The sequence below is a fragment of the Chrysochloris asiatica genome, unplaced genomic scaffold, assembly GCF_000296735.1.
Source record: "Chrysochloris asiatica unplaced genomic scaffold, ChrAsi1.0 scaffold00091, whole genome shotgun sequence".
Taxonomy (NCBI): domain Eukaryota; kingdom Metazoa; phylum Chordata; class Mammalia; order Afrosoricida; family Chrysochloridae; genus Chrysochloris; species Chrysochloris asiatica.
In genome coordinates this window covers 1,084,382-1,095,667 of record NW_006408609.1, presented here as the reverse complement: position 1 = coordinate 1,095,667, position 11,286 = coordinate 1,084,382, and the positions used below count along the sequence as shown (strand labels likewise).

Genomic DNA, 11,286 nt, shown 5'->3' with positions numbered 1-11,286 from the left:
CCACCACAGCACGACAGACAGACGAGTGGTGGCCGTTTGGTTTTATGTCTATACTGTCTCTTTAAATTTCAATGTCAATCTTGATACAATCCTGATATAATCAAGATACATATAAGATACAATCAAGATGTTCTCTCCTAATCCTATCAATCCTGGTCAATAAATGGTGCTGGCAAAATTGGTAATCTATTTGCAGAAGAATGAAACAAAACCCATACCTTATACTCTATACCAAAATGAACTCAAAATGGATCAAAGACCTAAATGAAAAACAGAACAAATTTAGGGGCTCTGACACTTGGCACAAATACACTATGAAACATAATGGAAAACACATAAATAGCATAAGACAAAATAGGTGACTGTAACTTACTAGCAAATAGACATTTATGTCATCAAGAGATTTTACCAAGAGAATAAAAAGAGAATACACAGAAAGAGACTTTTTTGTTGTTGTTCAATGACATATCAGACAAGGAACTGATCTAAAATTCATAGAAAACCTCAACACCTTAACCAAAAATATAAATAATCCAATTAAAAATAGGCAGAAGACATGAACAGATACTTCATCAAAGAAGACATTCAAGTGGTCAACAAACATATGAAGAAATGTTTGTGATCATTATGCGTTTGTTGTTGTTGTTAAGTGCCGGTGATTCAGTTCCAACTCATAGTGACTATATATAGGATTTCTGAGGAGTGGTTGATGAGCTTGAACTACCGACCTTGTAGTTCAAACTGACCTTACAGTTCAGTGCATTAACCCACAATGCCACATTGCAAATCAAAACAATGAGACACCATTTCACTCCAGCATTAATAACAAATTTCAAAAAACAGAAAACAACAAAGCTGGTGGATGTTACTTGCTATGCCACTAGTATTTTAAAAACCATGGTGGGTGGGTTTCAGCTGAGTATCCAGACTAAGATAGACAAGGAAGAAGGAGAGGCAGGCCACTTCTGAATGGTTAGCCATTGAAAACCTTATTAATAGCAGTGGACCATTGCCTGATATAGTGGTAGGAGATGAACTCCTCAGGTTGGAAGTCACTCAAAATACAACTGAGGAAGAGGAGCCTTCTCAAAGTAGAGATGACCTTAATCATGTGGATAGAGCAGACACTTCTGGATCTCCATTCACTGAGGAGGCACATCTGAATATGAGAAAAACAGCTTCTAATATCCATTAATAAGTAGAACATAAATTGTAGGAAGTTTTAATCTAGAAAAATGGAAAGTCATCAAAAATGAAATGGAATGCATAAGGATCTATAGCCTAGGAATCAAAAAGTAAAAGCCAAAATATTACTTTGAATATATCCCACCTGAATTTAAAGACCATCTCAAGAACAGATATTATACATGATACTAAAAATAGAAGATCAATAGAGTTGTGGTATTAAATCAAGAATACTATTCATGAAGAAAGTAAAAGGTAATTAAAAAGAAAGAAAAGACAAAAATGGATGTCAGAAGAGACTCTTAAACTTAGTCTTAAATGGAAAGAACTTAAAGCAATAGGAAGAAATGAAGAAGTTAAAGAGCTGAACAGAAAGTTTCAAAGGGCTGCTGAGAAGAAACGGCAATGTATTATAATGAAATCTGTAAAGAACAGGAGTTAGAAACCAAAAGGAACATATTTAACATTTTTCAAGCTGAAACACTGAAGAAAAACGTATTGACTCCAGTTGTAATATTGAAGGATTCTATGGGAAAAATAATGAATGAGTCAGGAGCCATCTGAAGAAAATAGATGGAATACTAACAGTCATTGCACAATAAGAATTAGTTGATGTGAAACTATTTCATGATGTAGAATATGATAAAAAAAAAAAAAAAAAAAACCACCAATGATATTAAAAGAAGTCTAAGATGCACTGAGGACAGTGGTGAAAAATAAGGCTCCAAGAATTGATGAAATACAAATTGTAAACTTTAAACAAACTAATGCCATCCTGGAGATTTCCACCCATCTATGCTAAGAGATCTATATTTTGCCCATTCCAAAAAAAAGTGATGCAATGTAGTGTGGAAATTATTTTACAATATCATTAATATCACATGTAAGTAAAATTTTGCTGAAGATAATTGAAAAACAGTTGCAACAGAACATTCATTGACTGGGAGCTTCCAGAAATTCAAGCAGGATTCGGAAGAGGATGTGGAACTAGGGACATTATTACTCATCTGATATATCTTGCTATAAGCAGAGAATGAAAGAAACTTGTACTTTATTGACTATGAAAAGGTATCAGACTGTGTGGATCATAGCAAACTATGAACAACATTGTAAAGAGTGGTTGTAAAAACTGTGTGGGCCATGTTGGGCTTCTTCTGGCTTCACAAAAGGGAAAGAAAATCAAACTCAAAATCAGCCTAAGGCTGATTCCTGTAAAGTAAAGGTCAGACACGTCTCCACCCTACAACCTTCTTTATACTATTCTGACACAGACCATACCTCACATAGCACTCTCTGTTTCACATCTGGATCCAATAATCCATTATAATTGCCATATAGAACTCATAACAATACTCAAGATTATGGGGTTCATTAAGGAAGTGAACAGGGTACAATTTAGAAACAACTCAGACTGCAGCAGTTCTCCAGTCAGGAATGCCTCTTGCCTGCCATACTGCAGGCATGCCTCACTCTTGTGTTTGGCCTCTCAACCATGTGGCTCCAAGGCCACTGTCCTACTTAGACAAGTGTTATCACACTCTTTAAGTCAATCTGTAAATGTCCAAAGGGCACACTCTGCAAACCAGCGTCATACCTTTAGTCACACAGCTTTACTCCATTAATGGACCTAGATGCCTACAGCTTCCTCATGTCACTACCTCTGACATCACCTCTGCTGTCTCTGTTTTTCTAGGTAGGGATCTTACACTCCACTCATGCTCTTCTTTCATGATGGTTCTGGGATCATCCATTCCTCCTTCTGAGATGGCTCCTTTTAAGCCTAGTGAAATGACAAAACTAATAAATCCCTTAGAGTCCTATACACCTTATTTTCATGGTCCCACCCAATCACTTTGTGGGAATAAAGAAAACATTGGATATAAAAGTCATATCAAATAAACCCAAGGTATCACAGTATATATATATTTCAGGCTTATGTGCAGGTTTCTAATGAGCACTTACTTATTTTCATGAGGAACATATAGACCTGAGACTGTCAGAGAAGAGAATAAATAAATACTAAATGGTTCAAAACAGGAAAGGTGTGCACCAAGGTTGTATCCTTTCACCATACGTTTTCAATCTCTATGCTGAACAAATAATCCGAGTCTGGATTATATGAAGAACATGGCATCAGATTTGGACAAAGACTCATTAACAACCCATGATATGGAGATGACACAATCTTGCTTGTTGAAAGTGAAGAAAAATTGAGTACTTACTGATGAAGATCAAAGACTACAGCTTTAATAAAGAATTACAACTCTGATATAAAGAAGATGAAAATCCTCACAACTGGATCAATAAGTAACATCATGATAAAGAAAGAAAAGTTTGACACAGCAGAACTGTATTTTGTTTGAATCCACAATCAATGCTCGTAGAAGTATCAGCCAAGAAACCATGAAACATATTAAATTTGGAAAGTTTGCTACAAAAACCCTCTTTAATTTGTTAAAGAGCAAAGATGTCAATTTGAGAACTAAGGTGTTCCTGACCCAAACCATGGTATTTTCAATCTTCTCATATGCATGCCAATGTAGGACAACGAATAAAGAAGACCACAGAAAAGTTGGTGTTGGCGAAGAATATTAAAAGTAGCATGGACTGCCAGAAGAACAAACAAATCTTTCTTAGAAGAAGTACAGCCAAAAAGTTTCTTAGGAGAGAGGATGGCGATACATTGCCTCTCATTCTTTGGATATATTGTCGGGAGAGATGAGTCCCACAATGAGATGAATTGACACAGTGGTTACAACAATGGGGTCAAACATAACAATTGTGTGGATGATGCACAACCAGAAAGTGTTTTGCTCTGTTGTACCTAGAGTCACAATGAGTTGGAACCAACCTGACATCTAACATCAACAATTACACAGCATGCAAGGGGAAAAGTACAACATTCTGACATTATATAATGTAATCTTAAATAAATCACACATTTGTGTTTTCTTTTAATGGCATGTATATCTGATCCTCAAATATAATAACCATTTTCAAATAATAAAGAAGTAGTAAAACAAAAGAATTAAAGTAAGAAAAACTTCAAGTTAAAAATTCACAAAAAGTTATAAAATAAATTATGCCACAGAAGTGCCAAAAAAGAAAAAAAAGTATTCATTCAATAAGAAACACACACTTAATCTATTATCTAAAGCTCATTTACATGTCAAATAGCTTTATAAAATGTAATTAAGTCACTGGCAATTCTCTTACCAAAATACTGCAGTCATGTAAAAAGATTTTTTTATTCTCTACTATCATTAATCAGACTGGATAAATATACATTAAAAGTCCTCTAATACTGTATATCCTTTTTAAAAATACTTCTTTAAACCTAAGACTGATATCTTTGTTTTACTTTTAAAGCAAGTTAGTCAAATCAGATCCAACACTTACACATAAAACAAATACACATACATATAAGTGAAAAACTGTAATTCCTTACAAATTATATTTTTTCTAGAGGAGAGATTAATCCATTTTGTTTAAATTAAGCTGTATTATGATATGCTAAGGAAACCAAAATGGTGAATCAAATTTTATTTCCATCATTGGACTATTCCAGCAGTTACTATGGACCAAACATTAATGAACAGACAAGATTAAATTTATTTCACACTGACAGTGACTGAATAAACTTTTCACTGGCCATTTTTAGGAAAGATTCAATCATTTAATAAATCTTTCTTATGAATCTTTAGATCTAGGATTTTCAAATATTTTATTCAATCAGTTTACTCTCTTGTTTAGTGTTTTCTTAAACATAAATGCAAAAAAAGAATGTGCATGCATGTGTAAATGTACATAACAAAGCAGTACAAATAAATGAAAGTCCTTTCTTAAATCTACATGCCTAAGAAAATAAATGTTTCATGAGCTTCCTTTTGTATGCTTCATAACATTATTTCAAACACTATAGGTTTTGTTGACATATTCAAAAGGTTTAAAATTTGCATCTTGCGAAATAATCCAGTAATAATAATAACAATATCATTATTGAACTATACTAAATATCTTATAGTGTTTATAAAAGCTCTCACAATTGTCACGTTTCTCTCGTTTTCCCTAAAGCATATCACTATTTGAGTAGAATTTTTTAATTTAGTACTCTGACTTTCTTTCATATGTATAAGTGAACTGCTCACATATTATGGTAAAATTGTACTTTCTTTGTCTTGGGTGTGATGTGATGTTCTGTCTTTTTTGTTTGTCACTGTAAATTACCCTTATCTAGTAGTTTGAAACTACCAGCTGTTCCCCAGGAGAAAGATAAGGCTTTCTGCTCTGGTAAAGATTTACAGCCTTGGAAACCCTAATGAGTTGGAACTGACTCCATGGCACACCACCACCACCACAGCCATACTGCTTATGGAGTCCTGATGTGGCACTGCAGGTTAATGTGCTGGACTGCAAGGTCAGTTTGAACCACAAGATCCGTGGTTCAAACTCACCAGTTGCTGCTCCTCAGAAACCCTATAAGGGGTTGCTATGAATCAGAACTGATTCAACGGCACTTAAGAACAATACTGCTTATGGACTCCTAGTATGGTGCTATCGGATAAGCACTGGACTTCAAATCACAAGATTGGCAGTTCAAATCCACCAGCTGCTCCTCAGAAACACTATTAAGGGTTGTCTGAGTTAGAATTGACTCTACAGCACTTAACAACAACAACAACATACTGCTTATATGTTATGGAGTCCTAGTGTGGTACTGTAGGATTAACAGTGGACTGTCAGCTACAAGTTCAGCAGTACAACACATCAGCTCTTCCTTTGAAACCCTATACAGTGTTGCTATGAATTGGAACTGACTCCATGGCAAAGAAAAGATTGAAATTGTCAAGGACTTCATTCTTCTTGGATCAACTATCAACACTCACGGAAGCAGCAGTCAAGAGATCAGACGACGTATCGCACTGGGCAAATCTGCTTCAATACTTTTTAAAGTATTGAAGAGCAGAGATGTCAGCTTGAGGACTAAGGTGCGCCTGACCCAAGCCATGCTATTTTTAATAACCTCATATGGATGTGAAAGCTGGACAGTGAATAAGGAAGATCATAGAAGAATTAATGCCTTTGAGTTGTGGTGTTGGAGGAGAATATTGAAAGTGCCATGGACTGCCAAAAAAACCAATAGATCTTTTTTGGAAGAAGTGCAGCCAGAGTGCTCCTTGGAGGCAAGGATGGCTAAGCTTCGTCTCTCATACTTTGGACATATTGTCCGGACGGAACAGTCACTGGAGAAGGATGTCATGCTGGGTAAGGTGGAGGGTCAGAGCAAAAGAGGAAGACCCCCAACGAAATGGATCAGCCAGGTGGCATCATTGATGGACTCAAGTGTGGCAGCGGTAGTGAGGTTGGCCCAGTATCAAACATTGTTTTCTTCTGCTGTGCATGGGGTCGCTATGAGTCGGTTCCTACTCGATGGCACCTGACAACAACAACAACATTAAGGAGTTATGGTTGCGCGATGGGATTAGCATTGGACTGCTAACAACAATGTCCATGGTTCAAGCCCACCAGCTCTGTAAGAAAAAAATGAGACTGTTTCCATAAAGATTTAGAAATGAGGATGACAAGACTTCATTTCATGCATTTTAGACATGTTATTAGGAGGGAGCTCTGGTAGCGTAGTGGTTACAAATTGGGCTGCGAACCTTAAGGTCAGTGGTTCGAAACTACCAGCTGCTCCGTGGGAGAAAGATCAGGCTTTCTACTCCCGTAAAGATTTATACCCTCGGAAACCCTGTACAGGGTCGCTATGGGTTGGAACAGACTCAATGGCACTTAACAACAACAACAACATTAGTTGAAGAAGGACATAATGTAGAGGTTCAGTGAAAGAGGAAGACCCTAAAGGAGATGGATTGACATATTGACTGCAACTATGCTCCTTGGAGGCGAGGATGACCAAACTTTGTCTCTCATACTTGGGACATATTGTCAGGAGGGACCAATCGCTGGAGAAGGATATCATGTTTGGTAAGGTGGAGGGTCAGAGAAAAAGAGAAAGCCCCCCATGACATGTATTGGCCAAGTGGCAGCATCGATGGACTCAAGTGTGACATCAATTGTGAGGTTGGCCCAGGACAGGGCAGTGTTTCGTTCTGTTGTACATAGGGTCACTATGAATCAGTAGTGACTCAATGGCACCTAACAACACAACAGCAATGGGCTCATAAATTGTAACAATTTTGAGGGTGGCTCACTTTTAAGGAACATTCTATCTGTACTTCTTTCAAGAAGCATTAGTTCCTCTTGAAATAGTCCATGGTATGTGCAGTATTCATCACTAACACTATCATTCAAATACACCAACACTTCTTGGGGTTTTCATGTTTTTTGTCCAACTTTTACATGCATATAATGTCATAGAAAATACTATTGTGTGGGTCAGGCAATCTCAGTCATCAAAATGACATCTTTGCTTCATAATGTTTAAAAGAGGCCTTCTGCAGCAGATTTGCCCAGTGAAATACATCACTTGATGTCTTTACTACTGTTTCCATGGACATTGATTGTTGATCCAAATAAAGGTAACATTTTCAATGTTTTCTACATTTATCATTATGTTTCTAGTTGCTCCAGTTGTAAGGATTTTTGCTTTCTTTATGTCCACACAGAAGTCTGGAAACTTGACTCTTCTTTAATAAATGATTTAAGTACTCTTCATTTTCAACAAGTAAGCTTGTGTCACCTGCATTGCAGGTTGCTAATGAGTCTTCCTACAATACTATGTGGCATTCTTCTCCATATAGTTCAGCTTCTTGAATTATTCTCTAAACATATAGATTGAATAAGTATGGTGAAAGGCTACAACCCTGACACACACCTTCTCTGATTTTAAACCACTCAGTATCCCCATATTCCATTCAAATAATTGCCTTTTGGTCTATGAGCAAAATAAATGTTCTGCAATTCCCATTCTTTGTATTGCTATCCATATTTTTTATCTACATAGTTGAATGAGTTTAGATAATAATAAGTAGTATTTCCATCATCCATCTATCAGTTTGTCATACTGTGATCACTGAAGTGTTGTTATGATGTTGGAATATATGCCACTGGTATTTCAAATACCAATATGGTCACTCATGGAGGATAGGTTTCAATGGATCTTCCAACCAAAGACACATTAGGAAGAAAGGTTTGACCAACAGCTTCTGAAAATCTAATGGATCACAATAGAAAGCTGTTAGAAGATGGTCCTCTCAGGTAGAAATACAGTATGGACTGACAACATAGCTTCAACATAATACAAAACGCGAAGATGGTGTCGGTACAGACAATATATTGCCATGAGTTGGCGCTGACTCAATGGCAGCTAACAACATAACAGCAAAAACCACAAGGAAGTTGGGTGGTTTGAATCTTTCAAAGACATGCCTTGTAAGACAGGCTGTGTGATCTGCTTCTAGAAATTCATAGCCTTGAAATTTTACTAAACAATTCTACTCTGGATCACCATTATATAAAATTGGAATCAACTTGATAACAGCTAACAACAATGCAAAAGACATTGCATGAGACACTTTACAGCCGTTGTTTAATTTTTCCAACTATATCATAAGGTAAATATTGTCCCCTTTAAAAAAAAAGTAAGTACAAGTTTCCCATGTTTTCCTATTCTATATAGTTAGTAGGGAATTCAATTAAGTTTGACATTGAAACTAATGCTTTTGATTAATAGCAAACAATGTATTTAAGGGGGGAAAAAAACGATTTGCAAATAAAATTGCTGATCCTTATACACACTTGATAAAAGTTTACAAAAATAAAATGTAGAAAAAATATAGGTTATCATTAAAAGAGGCAGAAGGATATATTTGAATCAGGAATTGAGAGGAAGTTTAGTTCTAAAATTGTGGTTGACCTTTGAATAAAACATTTATTCTCTCATCATTAATAATCAGCTTCCAGATTGTTCCATATCAGTTTTCTCTGAGTACACCTAGAGCATGAGAAACTGTTTCACATACACTTTTTTCATGCAAATAGCATTTGTGAGTGATCCTCCTATGCCTGTCAGACTCCTACTTTCTCAAACAACTACTTTGCTGTTTCATATTAAGATTTCTTTGGTCCTCCTTTTCATTCTTAATTCTATTAACTATTTAAGTTACATTTAGTATTTTAAGATGCTAATAATTCATCTTATGGTTATACAGAATAGCATTTCTAATTGACCTGCAAATCAATTTTAATTTTTAAATTAACAATGTTATACATAACCATTATTTATATTTGATTCTGATTTCATATATTAGTACTACAGAAAATATTGTCCAATATCATGGCTCTATATTTAAGGTACTGTTTTGTTTTTAGTTGTTGTCAAGGCAGTTACAACTCATGGTGACCTCATGTGTGTAAGTAGAACAGAGCTCTACAGAGTTTTCAAGCCTGGGACCTTTCGGAAGCAGAGAGTCAACCCTGCCAGTTGTGGTACTTCTGGGTAGGTTTGGACAAAGGGGAATTCTAGTATACATATTTGAATAAAATATGTCATATTTAAAAGTTATTAGGCAGAAAATGCAATAAAATGATAGTTATAAGATGTGCAATAAAATGTGTCCTCAAAGAATTCAATGAAGTTTCACTTTTTCACTTTATTGATAAATTTATTCAGTTAATATAATCAATGTATAAATGACTTCCAGGTTGATTAAGTCTAAAATTGCCTTCCAATCAGTCTTAATATCCTGCTCATTTAGAGAATGCTTATTAAAAGTGATAAAAAAGATGAAAAAATTTTATGGAGAAATTAAAATATTATATTTTACTTCCATTTTGCTGGTGGATATTAACCAGACCTTTACAAACAGTTTCAAATAAAAGTAGTTTTATGCAGTCATGTATCTGAATATGTGCATGCATATTTAAATACCATGTCTTCTTTAAAATGTTTCACAGAAAAAATTATTTTGGAAGTGGAAGGCCAGTTTAACATAGTTTTACACTTTTAAGGCTCCCATGCATTTAAATTATCCTTGTGGCATTTATATATTTTTCCTCTATTAATAGCCAAAAAACAAACAAACAAACAAACAAATAAACATCTTACTTACGTATTGTTGGTTCAATCAAGAACAAATTTTTTGAAATAATGCTCTTATGTTTAACCATTACAGCAGCCAATGTGTGTATAAAAAGAGCAAAAACATTTAGACGGAGGAATGATGCGAGATAAGCTAAAACAGCGTAAATGAGTGCTCACAAGGAAAGCAAAGGGATAACAGTTGAATAAAGCAATAGGAATATCTCTGGCCAATAGTTCATTTTAGAAAAAACAAAAATCAAAAGGTTTTCTACACCCTCAGACACAATTACAACAGCTGTACCATATATCCTCTATCAGTCATAATCTCAAATAGTGCTTCTATTAACCAAGCAATAGAGGAGCAAAAATCACTTATACTAGTCCACATGAGCCACTCTGTTTGCTGCATTGCATTCTGATGGCTTAATTAGATAGACAGTGTAGCACATGGGGTTTTTCAAGTCAGGTTCATCACAAAGGCCATATCATCAAAGCAGAATGGTCCTAGACTCCACAGCTAGATTACCAATGTAAGCTTCTTCATTGAATATCTTGTAGCTGACTGTGTCTGTTGGTTTGTTTCCATCCACTTAAACAATTAACTGAAGTCTCACACTAAAGACCAAGGCTAATAAAGAAGCACACAGTTGAATTACAGCTGGCAGTCTCTCTAGTTATTAAGAGCTCATATTCAACACAGTGAAAGACTTGAGAAAGCAAGATATATATCATTATTTTGCTTTAAGTATTTCTTAGAATTCCCAATCCTTTGTAATTCCCACAGTCATAAAAATATAAGTAAACCCCAGCCACAATACAATATCATGAAACATGTAATAATTAAAGAACTTTAAAAATGTGTTTGTAACTAAAGAAATAGGAGGAAAACCTTGCAAAATTATACTGAGATAATAAATGATATATACAAGTTATGTTAACAACCATTAATTTTATAGACTGTATTGCTAATTTATAAATGTTAATTTCAACTTAGTTAATTGTCTAGAACAAGTCTAATAATGTTAATATGTACATATAGGACAATAGAAAATTAT

General features: G+C 35.1%; 1 protein-coding gene across 1 annotated transcript in view; it reads right to left on the bottom strand.

Annotated features, from left to right (window-relative positions):
- The window catches only part of ROBO1 (roundabout, axon guidance receptor, homolog 1 (Drosophila)), a 1,434,915-nt gene that overhangs the window by 1,411,860 nt on the left and 11,769 nt on the right, over nucleotides 1-11,286 (bottom strand). The window lies entirely within an intron of this gene.